Genomic DNA, 19,710 nt, shown 5'->3' on the forward strand with positions numbered 1-19,710 from the left:
TTGACAAGACAGGACTAACATTTTCAATAAGATTAAACTCTCTATGACGTCATTGTTGTACAAAACATTACAAATTATTCATTTTCAATTTTTAGAAGCACGAGGCAACAACTCGGTTTCAGAATCTTCTGTAGCTCTTTGGCTGTCCACCCGCGACGTATAGTGGCCGGTAATTTTCTCTCTGGTCCCGGCAGCGAAGATGCTGTCTCCGTTCGTTGCGCCGCCCTCTCCGTGCATGAAACATAAAAATTAAATACAAAAACTTTAGACAATTCACAACCATTAGAAATATTACAAAAATACATAAACAAAACTAAATTAAACTTATATTCACCTGCAAAGTGGGCTGACACTGGTGGATGGGTGACGCTTCAATTTCGCGTCCCACTACATCTTGTGAAGAGGATATTTCAGCCACCATGCCATATGTCAGGTAGTAACGAGTAGTGAGCACATACATAAAGATAACTTGGATGGTAATAGACACTGTAACTACTATAGCTCCATCACTGAGCTATAATGGCTACACAGAGAATTCAGCTACATATTTTACCCTTGAAAAACCACTTCATCATTTATTTTGTCAATGACTGGTGATGAGGTGTTTGAGACAGCTGTCTGCTACTCCATTATTACAGGTGTAGCACTGAAAATACTGATATTAATAGGTGTAATACTTGAACTATAACGAGAGAGGTATGAAGTAAAACGCAAACCCTGTTCGAGATTATTATTTAGATATCAATGATAAGGTGCAGTATTTCAAAAAAATTCATCAGACTCTTTCTTTATCTTCTTCTTCGCACCTGTACAGTATTTCCCAAAGCTTTTTGATACGAAATAAATTCCATGCATATCTCCTTCAAACCTATGTGTACCTCACAGTACTCTTTTTTTCATATGCTCCTTCAACCTGTTTCTATTTTCTCTCTGCTTTCATGCACAAAGAAAGGTACTATCCTGATCATCAACACGTGCACTACACATGTATCATTGCATGCAGAGTCTATGGCCAGCAACCAACGTCTCAGTCTCTCTAATGGAAGGCATAGTGCGGTATTCATACTGTATAGGTTCATAACTGAGGCATTCCATAGTTAAACCCTCTTGTCACCTGATTTCACACATAGTGCACAGTCATCATACACTGTTGTAATAGACAGTGTTACACCCATAAGACGAATGTCTACGGGGGGGGGGGTCATCTGCTGATTGATGTAGCGCTCTGCACAACAATTTCGTCGAAATTAGAAACAGACACTTTAACACCCTTCGATGCTTTTTCAGTTTCTAGTCTCACATGCAAGCCCCAGTCCTGATGTGCTTATACACCCACATTTACAAGTTTCTTTCCATTATGAGTTCAGTTGTGTGTAGAGCTGAAAAGCATGGGCACACTTGATACCTTCTTATCCACAGCATCTGCAAACTGTCGTTGCATTAGCACTGGGATGTTCTGCTGGGATGGGTTGCATGTCGGTGACCAATACTGTCCCACATCTTGCTGTTGCTTAGGACAATAAACAGCTTTCAATATGTTGGGAGCAGAATACGCATCGTCGTCACACAAATTGATGAGTGACACAGACAATAACAGCTACTTGTCCTGCTCCAGCAAGTGGGCTGTGTGCGCTACAGGACACCACATGGACGCTTCAGGCATGCTGGAGGTCGTTGCTGCTGCAGGTCCAGACCTGCACCAGGTCTCAACAAGATGGCAGCTGGGGTTGCTGCAGGTCCGGACTTGACAGAGGTCGACATGTTGGTGCTCGCCCCTGCAAGTTTTGATGTGTTGAAGCTACTGCTGAACAAAGAGGAGGAAGCGTTATGTACGAATCAAGCCATGGAAACAACAGATAATAATAATAATAATGTTAAATACAGACAAAGGTGTGATGTGGCATACTTACTTCTCCGTTTCTTCCTGTTCTGCAGGGCTGTGCTGGACCTCGACAGCTGCTGATGCTTTATGGTTCTTCTTCTTCTTCTTCCTCTGCTTCCTCTGCTGTTGCTGGCTGAGTGAGACTGAGACTGCAGAGCTGCTGAGCCTGTCCTATATCCCCTCTGAAGACATCACAGTATAATGCCATCCTATTGGCTGAAGCCTATCATGTGACTGGATTCAGGGTTCCTATTGGTTCCCACCCTATTTTTCTGTACCGCCATTTTTCACTACCTGACAGGAGGGGAGGGAGAGTGGGGCCAAGAGATCCCTCTGGTGGAAGTGTTGTGAGCTAGGCTGTTGGTCTCCAAACCTCAAGCTGAACACATGTGGTTCATTGTGGAGTAGGCCGAAGCTCATGTGCAGTGTTAGGCGATTTCAAAAACGGTAGGCAGTTCCAACACAAGCATCTATCTATGTGAGTACTGAAACGCATCTTCGTGCCATCTTACTGTATTGCTAGTATTTCTTGAAAAGTATTTACCACATGCTCATCCATTATCTTTACTTTCCACTCATTGTGTAGGAGGTTATGGATACAGTCCTCAACTGTGCGCTTGTATGCAGTACACTTATTAAAACCACCCCTGCTCATCACCAGAATTTTCTCAATTGTGCACATGGATATGTTCGATGAAGTGAGTAGAAGTCTTGCCTCTTGTTCTTTGGAAGATTAACTGGACTTTTATCGAATGATCTGCACACGCATTAGTGAACATGAGCTGAGAAGTATAACTTAGTCCCACCCTGCTGCATCTTCATTATTTCATGAAGCGTATTCATCTTCATCAAAGTCCGCCCCCAGTAGCTGAGTGGTCAGTGCGACATACTGTCAATCCTAAGGGCCCGGGTTCGATTCCAGGCTGGGTCGGAGATTTTCTCTGCTCAGGGACTGGGTGTTGTGTTGTCCTAATCATCATCATTTCATCCTCATCGACGCGCAAGTCACCGAAGTGGCGTCCAATCGAAAGACTTGCACCAGACGAGCGGTCTACCAGACGGGAGGCCCTCGTCACACGACATTTCATTTCATATCTTCATCAAATATCATTGCTATCAACATAGTCCTCAGATGCATAGTTATAACTAATATACCCATTAAATTCCTCCTTCTCCAGCACAGACATCTCATCCATTGAACACAGTAAACAATTACGACCGTTCTCTTGGGAATCCCAGCACAGACTGACTCCCTTTCGCGCAATTTTTTCCCCAGACTGTAGTCTTCGATTATGTCACGTGAGGCGACAGGAGCAGAACCAACAGCGCCCCCTGGGGGTGGTGGTGGTGCTGTGAACTAGTTCAGTTGAACTCCAGACTTCACGGTGAAAACACCAGATGTAGCTACTGTCTATGACAACTCAAATTTTTTCGATAAGCAATGCATACTTATATCCATCCTATCCGGCATCCCAGCACAAACTGAGTCCTTTTCCCCCAATTTCAAGAAGAGGGATGGAAGGGGAAGGGAGCAATGCTTGTAAAATGAACAGTCCAGCACTACAGACTGAGTCCCTTTTCACCCAATTTCCAGATGGGGGAGGGGATGGGAGTGGAGGTAGGGGGAGAAGGAGGTTAGATTAATGGAGGTAGCCAGATTGACCTATTTTCCTACAAAAATTTGCACATACCATTACTTACAACATGAAAAGCAAGACCAAGACTCGCAGTACACTCCCCAGGGACATATCCCCAAGATAACGTGCGTCCATCCCGCCAGGAAATCCCCAGTCTAGTAAAAAAGTACAGTTTGCTGCCCATGGTTGTAGTTTCGTCTACTGGGTCAAATGTTTTTTGGAAGTCAAAAACTATTACATATAACTGTCTGCCATAATCCACGTCTCTCAAGATGACAATACGAGAAAAGTAAGATTTCAGTGTCGTATGACTGATACTTTTGCAATCCATGCTGGCTGGGATAGAGGTAATCATTCTGTTAGAGACATCTTGTAATGTTGATGGATTTAAGTCTATTCCACCGTGGGATAGGCCATAGAAAATAACTTAAGTACTAAAACGAAGCTCTTCACTTTGCAGGAAAACCACGAATGTTATTGGAGACTAAGTTTCGTCCTTTAATAAGTTTGAGACATATGCTGCTATACAACGATCTCAAAAGAAATACCTTTACAGCTCTCTCCCTTATTATTTATTACTAGTACTTATTCTGCGACATGGCGTTATTTGTCCTGGGTTGAGGTGATTTACTGACTGAAAGCACTTTGAGTAATGTTTAATCACCATTGCTGTAACAGAGCGCTTACTGGTGCGTGTCATCAGCAGTACTAGATGTTATGGTCTTTGACGAACTTCAGGAAACTCAATTATTAAGGTTTGTCACAAGTTATCTGATGTTCTAGCCACGTCATCCTTGTCATCTCGAGCGTAACTTAATATGAATTCTTTGTGGCAGCTGAGGAATGCTTAAACTCGTTGATGACTCTATTTATACCAGACATAAATTCTGGAACGGGACTCGTGGCAGCTGAACAATGGCCTGTCCATAAAGTTGTTTATAACCAGATATTACGGTCTCAGGAGTTCCGCTCAATTGCTCCCCAGTCGAAAATTATCGGCGCCGCGCGCTATGCGGCGCAGGCGTCGCCCTCAGCCCCAAGCCCGTAAGGCCGAGCCCCGCGCATGCGCCACGCCGCACTAATTTATGGCTCACGGCGAATAATTTTATGTAAATTGGCAGTCGGGGCGCCGAGCAACTTCTCAAGCGACACGTGTCACTGGGGCCGCTGCACACCGAGTGTGTTCGCTCGTATCTTCTGCAAGCACTCAGGGATAAAGGCGAAAATTTCGCATCGTTTTTGCTCTTTGCTTGATTGAACGTTTCTGGTTAAGCTTCGAACCATAGCCGCCGCGTATATTAACCATGTCACAAGTGTATTAGACACTCTACATCAACTATGCATCTGCAGTTGCTTAAGAGTGTTAGCTGTTGTAATGTGAACGTATTAAGATTACAGCGTATTGGACACGTCGCCTAGAATGACCTGTAGATAGCTGGAAACACCTTAAAAGTCTAGAATACACTGCACAAAATTACTACACAGAATTTTAAAGATAATCTTTTGCATGGAATCTGAAGCATCTGACACCAGTTTAAGCTTACAAATCGGGCAACACATCGATTCTGCACGTTATCTCCTAATCCGTTAGGACTGTGGTTATCAAAAATAAATGTTGCAAACCATGTTCAAAATATCACTGTATTTATTCACAAGTAAAATCGTTTTAAAAATGTTTTGAAACAGGCGCTTTAGTCCTTTTGTGGAATTTTCTTGGGATGCCCTGAGTTGCATCGTAATTGTGTCCTTCCATTGCCAACTTCAGTTCAGGGAACAACCAGAAGTCGGCTGGGGACAAATCCGGCGAATACAGCGGGTGATCCAGGACTGTGTTTCATTTGCTGGCCAAAAACTCCCACAGAACTTTCACTTTGGGCGTAGTCGTGGAGGAGTGACTACGAACCCTACCTTTTGAAATTTGAGTCGAGTTGGGTGAATTATCAGCCACAAATGAGGGAGGACTCAACAAATTTGATGTTACTTCACGGATTCACCCTATTTATCGACAGGTGTTAGACACGTACATACACTGGTTGTCTGGACCCCAACTGCAATGAAGCATGTAATGGTACTTGAATTATATAACCATTACGGAACCTCACCTCAACCTCTCGATACCAGCAATATTCTACTGTGTTTCTGTAAAGTTGTTAACATATTTCTGAGACAACTTTCAGATTTGATTTCATTAATGTAGAGGTACTTTGATACATCGATATCTTTATATTGCAATGATATTATTCTTATCCGTATCCTTTCTTTTGTCTCTATGATCTTTGACGTACTCGTAACTCTGATTTTTGGGTGCGTAAGCGGTTATTAGAGAGTCAAGTCTTGGTCGTCATGTTGAAAAAACGCAAATTGTAGTCAGTTTGTAAAATGTGAACTTTAACAGTGAGGAAGATATTTTCAAGTATGTTTTATATTGTGAAATGATGGTGCAACAAAAGTAATAAAAAAGAAGTGTAACTTATATTCGGAGTGCTGATTATTTTTTTTCATCACCATTGTCTTAACTTGCAAAAGTTTAATCTTCAAGAATGGTTTATGAAACACATCTATACAACTTTTGAATATCGCAGAATAACACCTAGGCCTCTTTGCATCCGAGCTTTGAATCATCACTACCAAGATTTTCGACGATTGAGCCATGAGGTCACAACGAGACCAGCGTGGGAAACACGAAAAGATGAGTGCCTAGTTTATCCATTATTTCATGAAATGACTTTATTAACTGTGCTCTAATGACACCTGCCACATAATATAACTTTATTGTTGCCCGAAAATGCAATATTTAGCAGCGTGAGCAACACTACAATCATAATTAAATTTTACCTTTGTTGTGGTAGGGTTGTTTGAAGCAGGCTTTGAGCTTCTAAGCTGATGTTGTTGAAACTTCAAGGATCGTAACGACGCAACTCGATAGGAGATGGCATTGCAGTTTGAAATTTCACGCAATGAGTCCTAACGAAACTGGACCACACTGTGTATTACACAGACAGTAGTTAGTCCAAATCTCACTAAATACACTCCTGGAAATGGAAAAAAGAACACATTGACACCGGTGTGTCAGACCCACCATACTTGCTCCGGACACTGCGAGAGGGCTGTACAAGCAATGATCACACGCACGGCACAGCGGACACACCAGGAACAGCGGTGTTGGCCGTCGAATGGCGCTAGCTGCGCAGCATTTGTGCACCGCCGCCGTCAGTGTCAGCCAGTTTGCCGTGGCATACGGAGCTCCATCGCAGTCTTTAACACTGGTAGCATGCCGCGACAGCGTGGACGTGAACCGTATGTGCAGTTGACGGACTTTGAGCGAGGGCGTATAGTGGGCATGCGGGAGGCCGGGTGGACGTACCGCCGAATTGCTCAACACGTGGTGCGTGAGGTCTCCACGGTACATCGATGTTGTCGCCAGTGGTCGGTGGAAGGTGCACGTGCCCGTCGACCTGGGACCGGACCGCAGCGACGCACGGATGCACGCCAGGACCGTAGGATCCTACGCAGTGCCGTAGGGGACCGCACCGCCACTTGCCAGCAAATTAGGGACACTGTTGCTCCTGGGGTATCGGCGAGGACCATTCGCAACCGTCTCCATGAAGCTGGGCTACGTCCCGCACACCGTTAGGCCGTCTCCCGCTCACGCCCCAACATCGTGCAGCCCGCCTCCAGTGGTGTCGCGACAGGCGTGAATGGAGGGACGAATGGAGACGTGTCGTCTTCAGCGATGAGAGTCGCTTCTGCCTTGGTGCCAATGATGGTCGTATGCGTGTTTGGCGCCGTGCAGGTGAGCGCCACAATCAGGACTGCATACGACCGAGGCACACAGGGCCAACACCCGGCATCATGGTGTGGGGAGCGATCTCCTACACTGGCCGTACACCACTGGTGATCGTCGAGGGGACACTGAATAGTGCACGGTACATCCAAACCGTCATCGAACCCATCGTTCTACCATTCCTAGACCGGCAAGGGAACTTGCTGTTCCAACAGGACAATGCACGTCCGCATGTATCCCGTGCCACCCAACGTGCTCTAGAAGGTGTAAGTCAACTACCCTGGCCAGCAAGATCTCCGGATCTGTCCCCCATTGAGCATGTTTGGGACTGGATGAAGCGTCGTCTCACGCGGTCTGCACGTCCAGCACGAACGCTGGTCCAACTGAGGCGCCAGGTGGAAATTGCATGGCAAGCCGTTCCACAGGACTACATCCAGCATCTCTACGATCGTCTCCATGGGAGAATAGCAGCCTGCATTGCTGCGAAAGGTGGATATACACTGTACTAGTGCCGACATTGTGCATGCTCTGTTGCCTGTGTCTATGTGCCTGTGGTTCTGTCAGTGTAATCATGTGATGTATCTGACCCCAGGAATGTGTCAATAAAGTTTCCCCTTCCTGGGACAATGAATTCACGGTGTTCTTATTTCAATTTCCAGGAGTGTAGTTCACGCACATATTCTAGGATATAGTGAGGGCATGCAGCAGCATCCAACGTTAGCTTATGTAAGCTAATTTTGATACCATCATATTGGTCTCGTTCTCCGAATCGAGATTTCTTGCCATTTCAGCTGGAGTATTTAGCAGATCATAGACACAGACACCATTTTAGCAGGTTAAACAGTTGATCCACGTTAGTACAGTAACAGGACAGTTTTAGTTCTTTCAGTTGTAATACGAATCTCTTCTTGCAGAGTTATTTGGGAAGCAAAATTGTAGAACTGGGTTCTTCACCAGGAGCCTAAAAGTTGTGGTGGACCTTGCTTTGAAAGAAGACTCTTGACAGTTGTGAAAACGATACAAGACTGGCTTTTGTTGACAGCTGACATTAAGCGACAACGAAAGCTTGGAATGTACAATTCTGAATGCGTGAACCTGAAAAATTTTCTTTATGTACTTATTCGACAGGCCTAGTAAAAGACAGAGCTTTACAAGCACGTGATGACTTTATTTTATATACATATAAAGTGAGGTGCGACCAGTAAGTTACTCGTATTTACCGACACATTGATGAGAGAAAACATGTGACCACCTGCTTAACATGTGTTGCTCCTCATCTGGAACGCAATACAATAGCGATTTTGCGTCGCATGGACTCCGAAATACCTCGGTAGTTTTCTGGAGGTCACGCAATTCCCGTAAATTACGGGACGATGGTTATTGATCGCTTATACGTTGTTGGAGAACGTTCCAAATGTGTTCCATCGGGTAGAGATTAGGGGAAACTGGTGGCCAAGACATCAACGTGAGTCCACTCTTATGTTCCTATAGCCAATGTAGCTCGATTGGGCCCTTCTGAAAAGAGCAGTTATCATGTTGGAAGATGATTCTGTTGGGGTAGACATCAAGCATGAAGGGATGCAGGCGATCCCCTATCATATTCACATAGCACACAGCTGTCATGGTACCTACCATTACTACTAACGGACCCATGGGAGTCCAGATAAATGTGGACCATAGCATAATATTTCCCACACCGGCCTGCGTTTGTTCCGCAGTGTATTTATTAAGCAGCCGTTAGCTTCGATGACTGCGTATCTGAGCATGATCATCGACCTTGTGTAGCAAGAAACGTAATTCATATGATGAGGCAACACGTTTCCAATGAGATGTAGGTTGTGGGTATAAACAAAGGGGCCGTTGGGTGGTATCTACGGGAATGAAGGTTGGTTGGCTGATCTGAGGGAGGTCATCGGTCCCATCGCATTAGGGAATGATGGGGAGGAAAGTCAGCCGTCCACTTTCAGAGGAACAAACCCAGCATTTGCCTGAAGCGATTTAGGGAAATCACGGAAAACCTAAGCCAGAATGGCCAGACGTGGGTTTCAACCGTTATACTCCCGAATGCGAGTCCAGTGTGCTAACCACTGCCCCACTTCGCTGTGTACTTTTCACTGACATATGATCCGATTTCTACCATCCCGATACCGTGCCCACTGCAGTCGTATATTACTGCGTCAGTATGAGAAGCCACAGGTTTCGTTTCCTGCGGTGTTTCATGTTCAGCAATCTGAGATGAACACTGTGCCGTGAAACACTTGTGCCTGCAGCACCATTGTGCTGTGTCGTCAGATCTTGCAGAGATCGTCACCTATCTTTGCTTTACAGAGTCGTCAAGCCCCAATCTCCAAGAACAGACGACCAGCTTTGCCGTTTTCGAGACGTTTACTACCAGACACTGGGTCGTATCCATCTGCCCTTAGTCTGTGTCTCTTATATCAGAAGACTTCTCCACTTGCGGTTGGCAGCGTTGCTAAAATGGTTCGATATTCTACTCTGTCCTGCTTGTATGCTTCTGTCACATCCTGACGCTCCCACAACTCAACTGGACGGCAGGTCTTGTGGTGGGCAGTAATCATAATACTTAGCTCACCAGTGTAAAACATGTGCATGGCCATGCGCATAGCGTGGAGAGTCCTGTCCAACTGCGGGGTTGAGTCAAGCACATTGAGGTTTGTCGTACTTTACCTTTTTTTTTTTTTTTTTGTCATCAATCTTATGATTGGTTTAATGCGGCTCGCCACGAGTTCCTCTCCTGTGTCAACTTTTTCATCTCCGAGTAGCACTTCCAACCAATGTCCTCAATTATTTACTTGCTATATTACAAACTCTGCCTTCTTCTACAGTTTTTGCTCTCTACAGCTCCCTCTAGTACCATGGAAGTCAATCCCTCGTCTTAACAGGTCCTATCATCCTATCCCTTATTCCTATCAGTGTTTTCCACATGTTCCTTTCGTCTCCGATTCTGCACAGAACCTCCTCATTCATTACCTTAACCGCCCACCTAATTTTCGATTTGTCTGTGTCACCACATCTCAAATGCTTCGATTCTCTTCTGTTCCAGTTTCCCCAAAGTCCATGTTACACCACCATACAACACTGTACTCCAAAGTTACATTCTCAGAAATCACTTCCTCAAATTAAGGCCTATGTTTAATACTAGTAGACTTCTCTTGGCCAGAAATGCCCGTTTCACGGTCCGTGCGGCTCCTCCCGTCGGAGGCTCGAGTCCTCCCTAGGGCATTGGTGTGTGTGTTATCCATAGTGTAAGTTAGTTTAAGTTAGATTAAGTAGTGTGTAGGCTTAGGGACCGATGACCTCAGCAGTTACTTCATCTACTTCGTGACCATCAGTCCTGATGTTAAGTTTCTCGCTGTTCTCATTTCTGCCACTTCTCGTTACTTTGATCTTCCTTCGATTTACTATCAATCCATATTCCTTGCCTGTCAGATTGTTGATTCCATTCAGCAGGTTATGTAATTCACTTTCACGCAGGACAGCAACGTCATTGATATCCTTACACCTTGAATTTTCATTCCACTTCTGAACCTTTCTTTCATTTCCTTAATTGCTTCTTCGATGTACAAATTGAACAGTTGGAGCGAAAGCCTACATCCCTGTCTTACACTCTTTTTAAACCGAGCTCTTCGTTTTTGGTCGCCCACTGTTATTATTCCCTCTAGGCTGTCCTACATATTGTATATTACCCGTCTCTCCCTACAGCTTGCCCCTATTTTTCTCAGAATTTCGAACATTTGGCCAGACGCCAATTAGCTGTAGTCAGTGTGAAGATCAGTGTAAAAGAAAAATAGTGAAGCATAATCTTTAGGTTAGTTACAAGCTGCGAAAAATTGTGACTGGACTGCGAAAGTGCAGAAAACCGAGATTGTCCATAGAATTTGGGTATACGACTGACTGAAACGCTTTCGAGACGGTTAGGAAACACTTGATGATGCTCTAGGTTTGGGGCGACTGTCAAAAATCGTAACAACGGCCAACAACGAGCACATGGAAACGACGCTGGCACAAAATGGGTTATGTCTTTGAGACTGATATCGAAACAACTAGTGCTTATCAATGATGTTGTTTATACCATCATTAAAGACTCTCTAGGAAGCACAAGACCTGTTCTCAAACTGAACGACGATCAAAATTCAGTATGCACGGAAACTTATGAATATGTCAAATATGATGAAGAATTATTTTTTCTATAAAACCAGCATCGCAATGGATCAGATTTTTTGCTACCAACGGGGTGCGGGGCAGGATAGGCAATTATTAGTCGACGTTCGCAGTGCACAGTTTTACAGGTTGACCATAACCAAACTGGTCTCAAAGATATTTATGACATGAGTGATTTACCCTAGTTTGATAATAGGTGAATTGATTTTTGGAGATGGTGTTTATAGCCACTGGTTACTTCCATTGATCGAAATGTACAGCAGGAAATAGCAGCTCTGTCTATGAATGGCAGCAATTGGAATTTCCGCTGTCTGCTGTTGGTCTTCCTTTGAGGTGTTGTATGAGTGCGCTTAACCCTTGAACGCGTCCCGAGGCCTACAACTACGGGAAGAGAGATCAGGCGATCTTGAAGGCCAGGAGATTTTGCTGCCTTTACTGACTGTCCTATACATACTGATAAAACTTATGCGTTTGTGGCAAGATTGAGTGTTCGGTGCATGTTGTTGCCCCATCTCGCTGAGAATATCCATATTGTCACTCATCTTCTGTGAACTGAATGAAAATCCCTGTTTTATTACGAAGTGTAGGAAACACTTTTCGAGGCCATTTTTGTTGTGTCTGCCGATGGGACTACTTTTCCAATTGTTCTGCAGACCACGCTGAAGAATGTTTAACAAAGTAGCGGAACAGGTTTGACACTGACGAGATAATACGGTAAAATAATTGACATACAGGCAGCAGAAGAGAAAATGAACGTATGCACCACTTATCTTTGAACAAAATACAATACACTTCCCTTCCAATTGAGCCTTAAGGGGGGTAGGACGTCAAACGGGCCGACTTGGAGCAGGAGAGGCACCAAAGGACATTTTATTTTCTACTGTCTATACTTTTACAAATAAATTCATAAAACTTGGTCAGCATGATCAGGAAGGATTCAGGATTCACACTCATACCAGTGGAAGTGCAAAAACACAACAAAATAATTTTTTTTATATGAAATTTAATTATTTTTTCACTGTTGGCTGCATTTGTTGCTATAGGTACATTTTCCTTCACAAGTAAGAGAGATACTTTCATGAATTTTGCACAGCATACAAACCATATTTACAGGTGTATGAAAATCTAGAATTTTCCAAATCGATTAAAAACTGTGGTAAAAATTGAGATAATTAACAAAAAAATTTGATTTTTTTCTAAACATAAAGTTTAAAACGTAACAGCTCATTCATTTTTTCATAAATTAAGTAGATTCTAGAGTTTCAGACACCCTTAAGCATGGTTTGTATGCTCTGCAAAATTCATCGAACAGTCTCTCTTACTTATGAAGAAATGTGTACCTATAGCAACAAATGCAGCCAATAGTAAGTGAAAAAATGATGAAATTTCACATGTAAAAAAAAAAAATTTTTTTCAACTTCTGCTGCTATGAGTGTGAATCCTGAATCCTTCCTGGTCATGCTCACAAATTTTTATGAATTTGAGAGGTGGCAGGAACCCCCTCTCATATTTCTATCTTACTCTGAGTAATTCGATTTTCCTCTCTAATTGCATGCTGTGAAAAGTTGCTATTCCTTCACACACGGACTTCCCACACAGCGTCTCTCGTTACCCGGGTGGTCCGGTGACCGGCGAGTTCAGCTGAGCTTGAAAGGGTTAAGCCGACAAGTGTGAGGGAGTCGAGTGGATGCTTTCCAGACGCCGACATTGTCATAAGAGCGGCAGTGACATGCCCGGAGGGGCCTGAAGGAGTGGCTGGGCTAGAGATTCCGTTACTTCGCAGAAACTTAGCGAAAACTCTTTCTGGCGGGCTACCAGCGAGGCATGGGAATGACCTGTGTCCCCAGGCAGTCTTGGCGGGCAAATTCCCGCGTTTTCTGCAAAATCGTAACTATGATTGGCTTGCTCAGGGCATAGCTCCGTGACGTAGCAAAATCAGCACAGAAATTGGCGCCAAGAATCTCCATTGGTGGAATGTTAGTGCTTCGGCAATAGAGTGGAATTTTCCATTGGTTTTGAGTTGCTGATTGGAACGTTTAACCACGGCCACTGTCGTGGGGGCGGGAATGTTATGTGTTTGGTTTGTACGGGAGCTCTTCAGGAGTCGGCTCTCGCCTTTCGGTTGGAGTAGGTTACAAGACTGAGCTCTCGCTGCTCTGGAAAGCCTGCCTTCCATTGGCTGTCTAATATACTTTTATTTAATTGTAACTATTTGACAAAGTTGCTGAAGTTTCGAATTCAACGTAACTTTCCGAGTACAGTTGGCAATTGAGCGTTCTGCGTACAAGCGGCCTGTGTAGTCTGTCTTGAGCAGTTTTGGCTAAAGTTGACTGTATCGGCGTTACTGTGTGACTTCGCTTGTTAAAATCAATCACTGTACCGTCAGTGATTGTGTGGTGAGCCTTCTTTGTCTCCCTCAGAGGCGCATTTGTATTGGTAGGAAGTCTTTAATCTGGAACAACCAGACCAGGATAATTTGTTTCGGGCTATACTCGCCACATTATCATCATCACGATGGGACGTCGAAGCAACCAGCCATCGCCTCCGGTATGCCAGATCGTGTTCTTGCAGTTAAGAAGACAGATTGGTAATGTATGTCCGCAGGACCGGCAGATTAGGGATTTTCCAAGGTGATAATCGGAGCTCAGCAGAGCGCGCCTGTTCGTCTTTTTCTAACTTTGTTTTGTATTGGGTGTTCATTGTCTGAGTTCTCACTACTGTAGCAGCAATTAATGTTGGGTTGGCCGTGTGTTTCTCTTAAGATTTGAGTTGCAAGGAATTGGCTCCTCATACCACTTCGTCATAAATGTCACAATCTAGTTTAGGGACAACTTCACCTTCACAGCATTTATTTGAGTATCCAATTTGAGCCAATTTGATGTATTGTAAATGTTTCATGTGTTTTGTTTATTATTTTGTGTTTAGTCATAATAAATCATATTGCTATTTTTGACAGAACTTTCGTTCTGTTAACCAGTAGAGCAACCCTTTCATTTCTCACTATGTTAATGAAACTTTCCTTTATTTAACTTATTTATCAAATTAAATTATTGCAGGTGCCAAACTCTTTTCTACTCCACTTGCAGGGTCGATTACAGTTAGTTCGCGTTTCTTTTTAATCCATGTGCAACAGCAAAAGTTGGAGATAGAATAGGGGCTTAGAGCATCATTTATATATGAAGATTCTAGAAGAAGTTAGTGTTAAATATACTGCTGGCCCCGGCACCTCGCAAATTTACTTTTAAAAGTATAGACAGTGGAAATTAAAATGTCCTGTGGTGCCTCTCCTGCTCCAAGTCGGCCCGTTTGACGTCCTACATCCCTTAAGCAAACGGCGATACAAGATCTGCGGACAGGTGGCGCTAAGTGTGAATGTGGGTCGGCCGAGAGGTGTGTCGAGATAGTCCGTTCATTTGCTATAAACAATGTGTGCCGATGGCGCAGCCCGACACATACTTTCACTGGTCGCCGCTGATTCCGGCTAAAGTCCCGATGCAGCTTACATCAATAGTTCCTTGCCTTTCCTCTCTCTCCCGTCCACCATCAATCTACATAATATGTATCACAGAAACGGATTCATATAATTGATTCGCCTCGTGGATAATGAATCCACCACCTTCTCTGCGGATGCATAATTATGTTCGACCTCTTGTGGGAATCTCAAAGCAGCGTGGACGAAGTACAAGGACGACGACTGCGGATAGGTGGCACCAGGTGGAAATGTGGGTCGGCCGAGAGGCGCGCCGAGATAGGAGGTGCGACACTACAGTAATGAGAGTGATGTGAAAAACAATGTTGCTTACCATTTTAGTCGAGTTTGGTGTTGTCTCCTTCAAAGTAGTTCCCTTCTGATTGCACACACTTTTTCCAGCGCTTCTGCCATTTATGGTAACATTTCTGGATCTCATCGTCTGTAATATCCTCCAAGACCCTCGTCACAGCTTTTTGGACATCTTGTGTTGTTTCAAAATGGTGTGCCTTGACCACCGTTTTGACCCTTAAAAATAGAAAACTGTCGTATGCAGCGATATCTGGTGAATAAGGTGGCTGTCGTAATACTGAAATTTGTTTCGAGGTTAAAAATTGCTGTACTGACAGAGCAGTATGGGATGGCGCATTATCGTGATGCAAAAAAAAAAAAAAAATAAAATAAAAATAAAAAAAGAATGTTCAAATGGCTCTGAGCACTATGGGACTTAACACCTAAGGTCATTAGTCCCCCAGAACTTAGAACTACTTAAACCTAACTAACCTAAGGACACCACACACATCCATGCCCGAGGCAGGATTCGAACCTGCGACGGTAGCGGTCGCGCGGGTCCAGACTGAAGCGCCTAGAACCGCTTGGCCACTCCGGCCGGCATCGTGATGCAGAATCCAGTTATTATTAGACGCACCGTTTCTCGATTGATGTTCAGTTCTTCTGCAATCATTTTCAAGGATGATCTTCGATCAAATCGTACGAGTTCATGCACCCTGGCCAAGTTGATATCCATCCATGAGGTTAATGGCTGTCCACTGCGGTCTTCATCCTCAACATTCGTTCTGCCTTCACTAAACATTTCGCGCCAACGAAAAACTTGAGCTCTTGACATAACCTCCTCTCCAAAAGCCTTCTGAAGCTTACCATAGGTGGTCGTCGCGTTTTCACCCAATTTAACGCAAAAAGAAATTGCATAACTTAGCGCAAAATTATGCGGTTCCATTTCCGTGACGAGAGACAGAAAAATGTGTTAACTTATTACAGCACAACTCAGGACTGAGCAGTTGCATCCATGTGCCGCTCGGACTAGAAGCAGCTTATAGACCAAGGTCAAAGTTATTGTGCCTACGCAAGCCCGCAGGGTTGCCACATCTTGCAAAGAAAATCAGTCTCATTACTTTATTGTTGCACCTCGTAGTCTGCGCGATTGCGATAAACACTGTTCGAAGTGGCGGAGTAACGCAGCTGCCTAGTAATTCACTGGGACTTTGAGGCATCATGACCGGGCCCGGATTTCAACCTGTGCGACCTCTGCCTATCCTATAAAAAAAAAAGAAAAAAGGGGAAAGTGACACAGACGGCTAGCGTGGCTTCACACTTTCGCACTCCGTGTTCGAGCCAGTTACTGTCTTTATTTTTTTCATTTACCTAACCGTATCCGTAGAGGATTACTACACGAATTTAAAAAAAGAAAGTAAGCAGGAGACCCCAGATTGGAATCCCGGGACACACTTTCACTCATCGCCGCTGGTTCCGCGTAAAGTCGCAATGCAGCTGATACCAGTAGTTCCTTCCCTTTCCTTTCTCCCCCCTTCATCTTCAATTTACAAAAGTCATCTTTTTTTGCTAACGATTTACATTCAACCGCCCTTGTGTATCTGGTACCCTTTCAAATGTGCAATGTAGAGCTCTTGGGATATTAGCAACGTATCCCCGGATTTATTACACGTTTGTTGTATTATCCTTACGTACACAAACGAAACAATCCACAAGCGCTCCCATAAACTTGTAATGGATACTGTAGGCTTTCTTTCTCCTATTGCTGGGAATTATTTGGATTTTGTCGACGTCTAACCAAATCTGCCGTTCCGGACACCAAGTAAAACTGCTGTATAAGTCATTCGGCACTTACGGTACAGTCTGCTAGCGAAGATATTTTTTTGTCAGTATGGACGCTAGAAAGGCTTGTAAGACAATATGAATGTACTTCGAGGCGGACTGTATCACTGTTGCCTTCGAACGTGTCAGTCATTTCCCGCAGTGTTCTTCCAGAACTCTTTCCTAAGTAGCCACTACTACCACACACTAAACGGTTACACACAACTGATAAGCTATGACAGAGGAGGTCAAGCTCACTGGACTGTAGACTCTCTTAAAAGTGCAAAGTGGTCGCTTTGGAGCTATGCAGGCTATGTAGAAGTGTTGCCATGCGGTAACACGACGTTGGTCCAGAAATTCCAAGACTGATGTTATACGTAGTGTATAAGCGACGACAGCGCAGTAACTACGGTGGCAGTTTGAACTAACAACCGTAAACTACGGATGTGCATTCAGCCATTCAGTTGTGAGCAGGCCACAGCGTGTCAACATTTTGAATGTTAAGTTTGTCATGGACATTTTGCCTCCAGAACAAAGACAACGACACGCAGAGGTATGCCACTACTTGACTGAAATGCGAAACAACGCCAGTTCTTTTCTGCAAAAAATCTCCACGGTTGACGAGACTTTGTGTTATTAATACGAAATTACCGCAAAACGGAGCGCAAAAATTATCATGAGGCGTCAAAGCTTTGTCGACATAACTGACTAAAGCCAATGTGTCGCGCGAATTGAACATCCCAAACTATGGTCTTTCTGAGTGTTTCACAAGGCAAATTAAAGTTCTGTGCGTCGTATTTAAGTGCGGGGAGACTATGTAGAACACAAGAACATTAAAACTGGCATCTTAACTTGTCTCTATAATTTACTAATCCAGTCTTGCAACTCTTTGGACTGTAGGAGTATGATCTATCATAACTAAGTCATGGCACTGAAGTGGTTACCAGTCGATTTCATGAAATAAACGCAGTAAGACGAGTCGGCGTGGAAATATGACAGAGTGGCAGAGATAACGTGTTTGTAAGTGGCTCTGAGCACCATGGGACTTAACATCTATGGTCATCAGTCCCCTATTTGTAAGTGCTCTTGACACTAGTGTGAATGAAGCTGCTTGACTTGTTGGTGCATCGACGCGTTCTGTCCACAGTGTCAGCAAGGAATTCTGTACCACTATTTGCCATGTACTTGGAAGTTAGAACACTGGTCATAAAAGGATCACAAACGACACGGATCAGAGTCGAGTGTCACACCCTTTCAATTAAAAATAGTTTAAAACCCGACTGGTGTTTGTGACATTACATGTGATTGGGATCGAAAAATATACCGTCTGAGACCCTTCAAACATCCCATAAATCCTACTTGTGAGTTCCATCAGTGGCTTGTGCTGTTTCTTAACGACTACATTCATTTACAGGTCTATGGTTTTAGAGTTCTTTGTGCTGTCAGCTTTTTCTAACTATGAGCCACATAAATACTGATAAGCGAAAACATTTCTCCGTAACTGAATATTTACTTCGTAAACAGCTTACAAAAGACACTCACAGTTACAATGACGTAGGACGTGTTTATGCACTGTCGCCAAAGCACACTTGTTTGGCACTTACTACCTACCACATCAATTCAGTCTGAACCGGCATTTGGCGTCTCTCTGACACTGCCGAAAAGCATCCTTCTCTGCACAAGTTTAAGGGATTTTCGACCGGGAGACAGCATACAAATAAGTAAGGTTTTGAATAATAGAATTAAGTTGTCTTAAGGTCAGCACTGTTTCAGTTTACGTTACTATTAATTTAAATATTAAATATTAATATTAAATCTGTTTCAATGTGTATACTGTGGAAGCAACCGTACTTAAGTGCGCTAACATTTCCACACTCTGTTTGTAATCCTAGCAAAACTAAAGTAAGTTATATTTTTACAAAATTTTAAATGACTATGAATTGAGGTGTAAAGTGTCTCACCTCAAATAAATTCATGCAATGATTCCAAAACTGGGCTTATAATGTGCGAATCTGTATATTTCGGAAGTTAGAAAATTTAATATTGTAATTTCTATTTTACTAATATTAATTCTGTTGTATGTGATGTTTTGTCCTCCAGAATCAGGGGCCGCCGGTGTGGCCGTGCGGTTCAAAGCGCTTCAGTTTGGAACCGCGTGACCGCTACGGTCGCAGGTTCGAATCCTGCCTCGGGCATGGATGTGTGTGATGCCCTTAGGTTAGTTAGGTTTAAGTAGTTCTAAGTTCTAGGGGACTATGACCTCAGATGTTAAGACCCATAGTGCTGAGAGCCATTCCAGAATCGGTTGAATGAATGGTGCTACTGAAAACAGTCGTTTGATTGAATTTTAATGTTGCACAACAACTTCATTCATTTGTTACTACATGACACAATTTTGAAATTAGCCAAATAAGCAGGACCCTCATCAAACCTACTACCATATTAAGGTCTCAGTTGCTGTAGAATCACAATCCATGCTACAAAAATATGGCGTTATGGATTAAACTTTACTCAGTATACGGTTTCAGAAGGAATACATGTTATCTATGGAAAAATCAAAAAATCAGCAGTGTTGTATTGTCTTAACTGCACTAAGGTGACAGAAGTCATGGTATAGCGATATGTGCATGTACAGATGGTAAAA

Source organism: Schistocerca cancellata, chromosome 1 (assembly GCF_023864275.1).
Source record: "Schistocerca cancellata isolate TAMUIC-IGC-003103 chromosome 1, iqSchCanc2.1, whole genome shotgun sequence".
Taxonomy (NCBI): domain Eukaryota; kingdom Metazoa; phylum Arthropoda; class Insecta; order Orthoptera; family Acrididae; genus Schistocerca; species Schistocerca cancellata.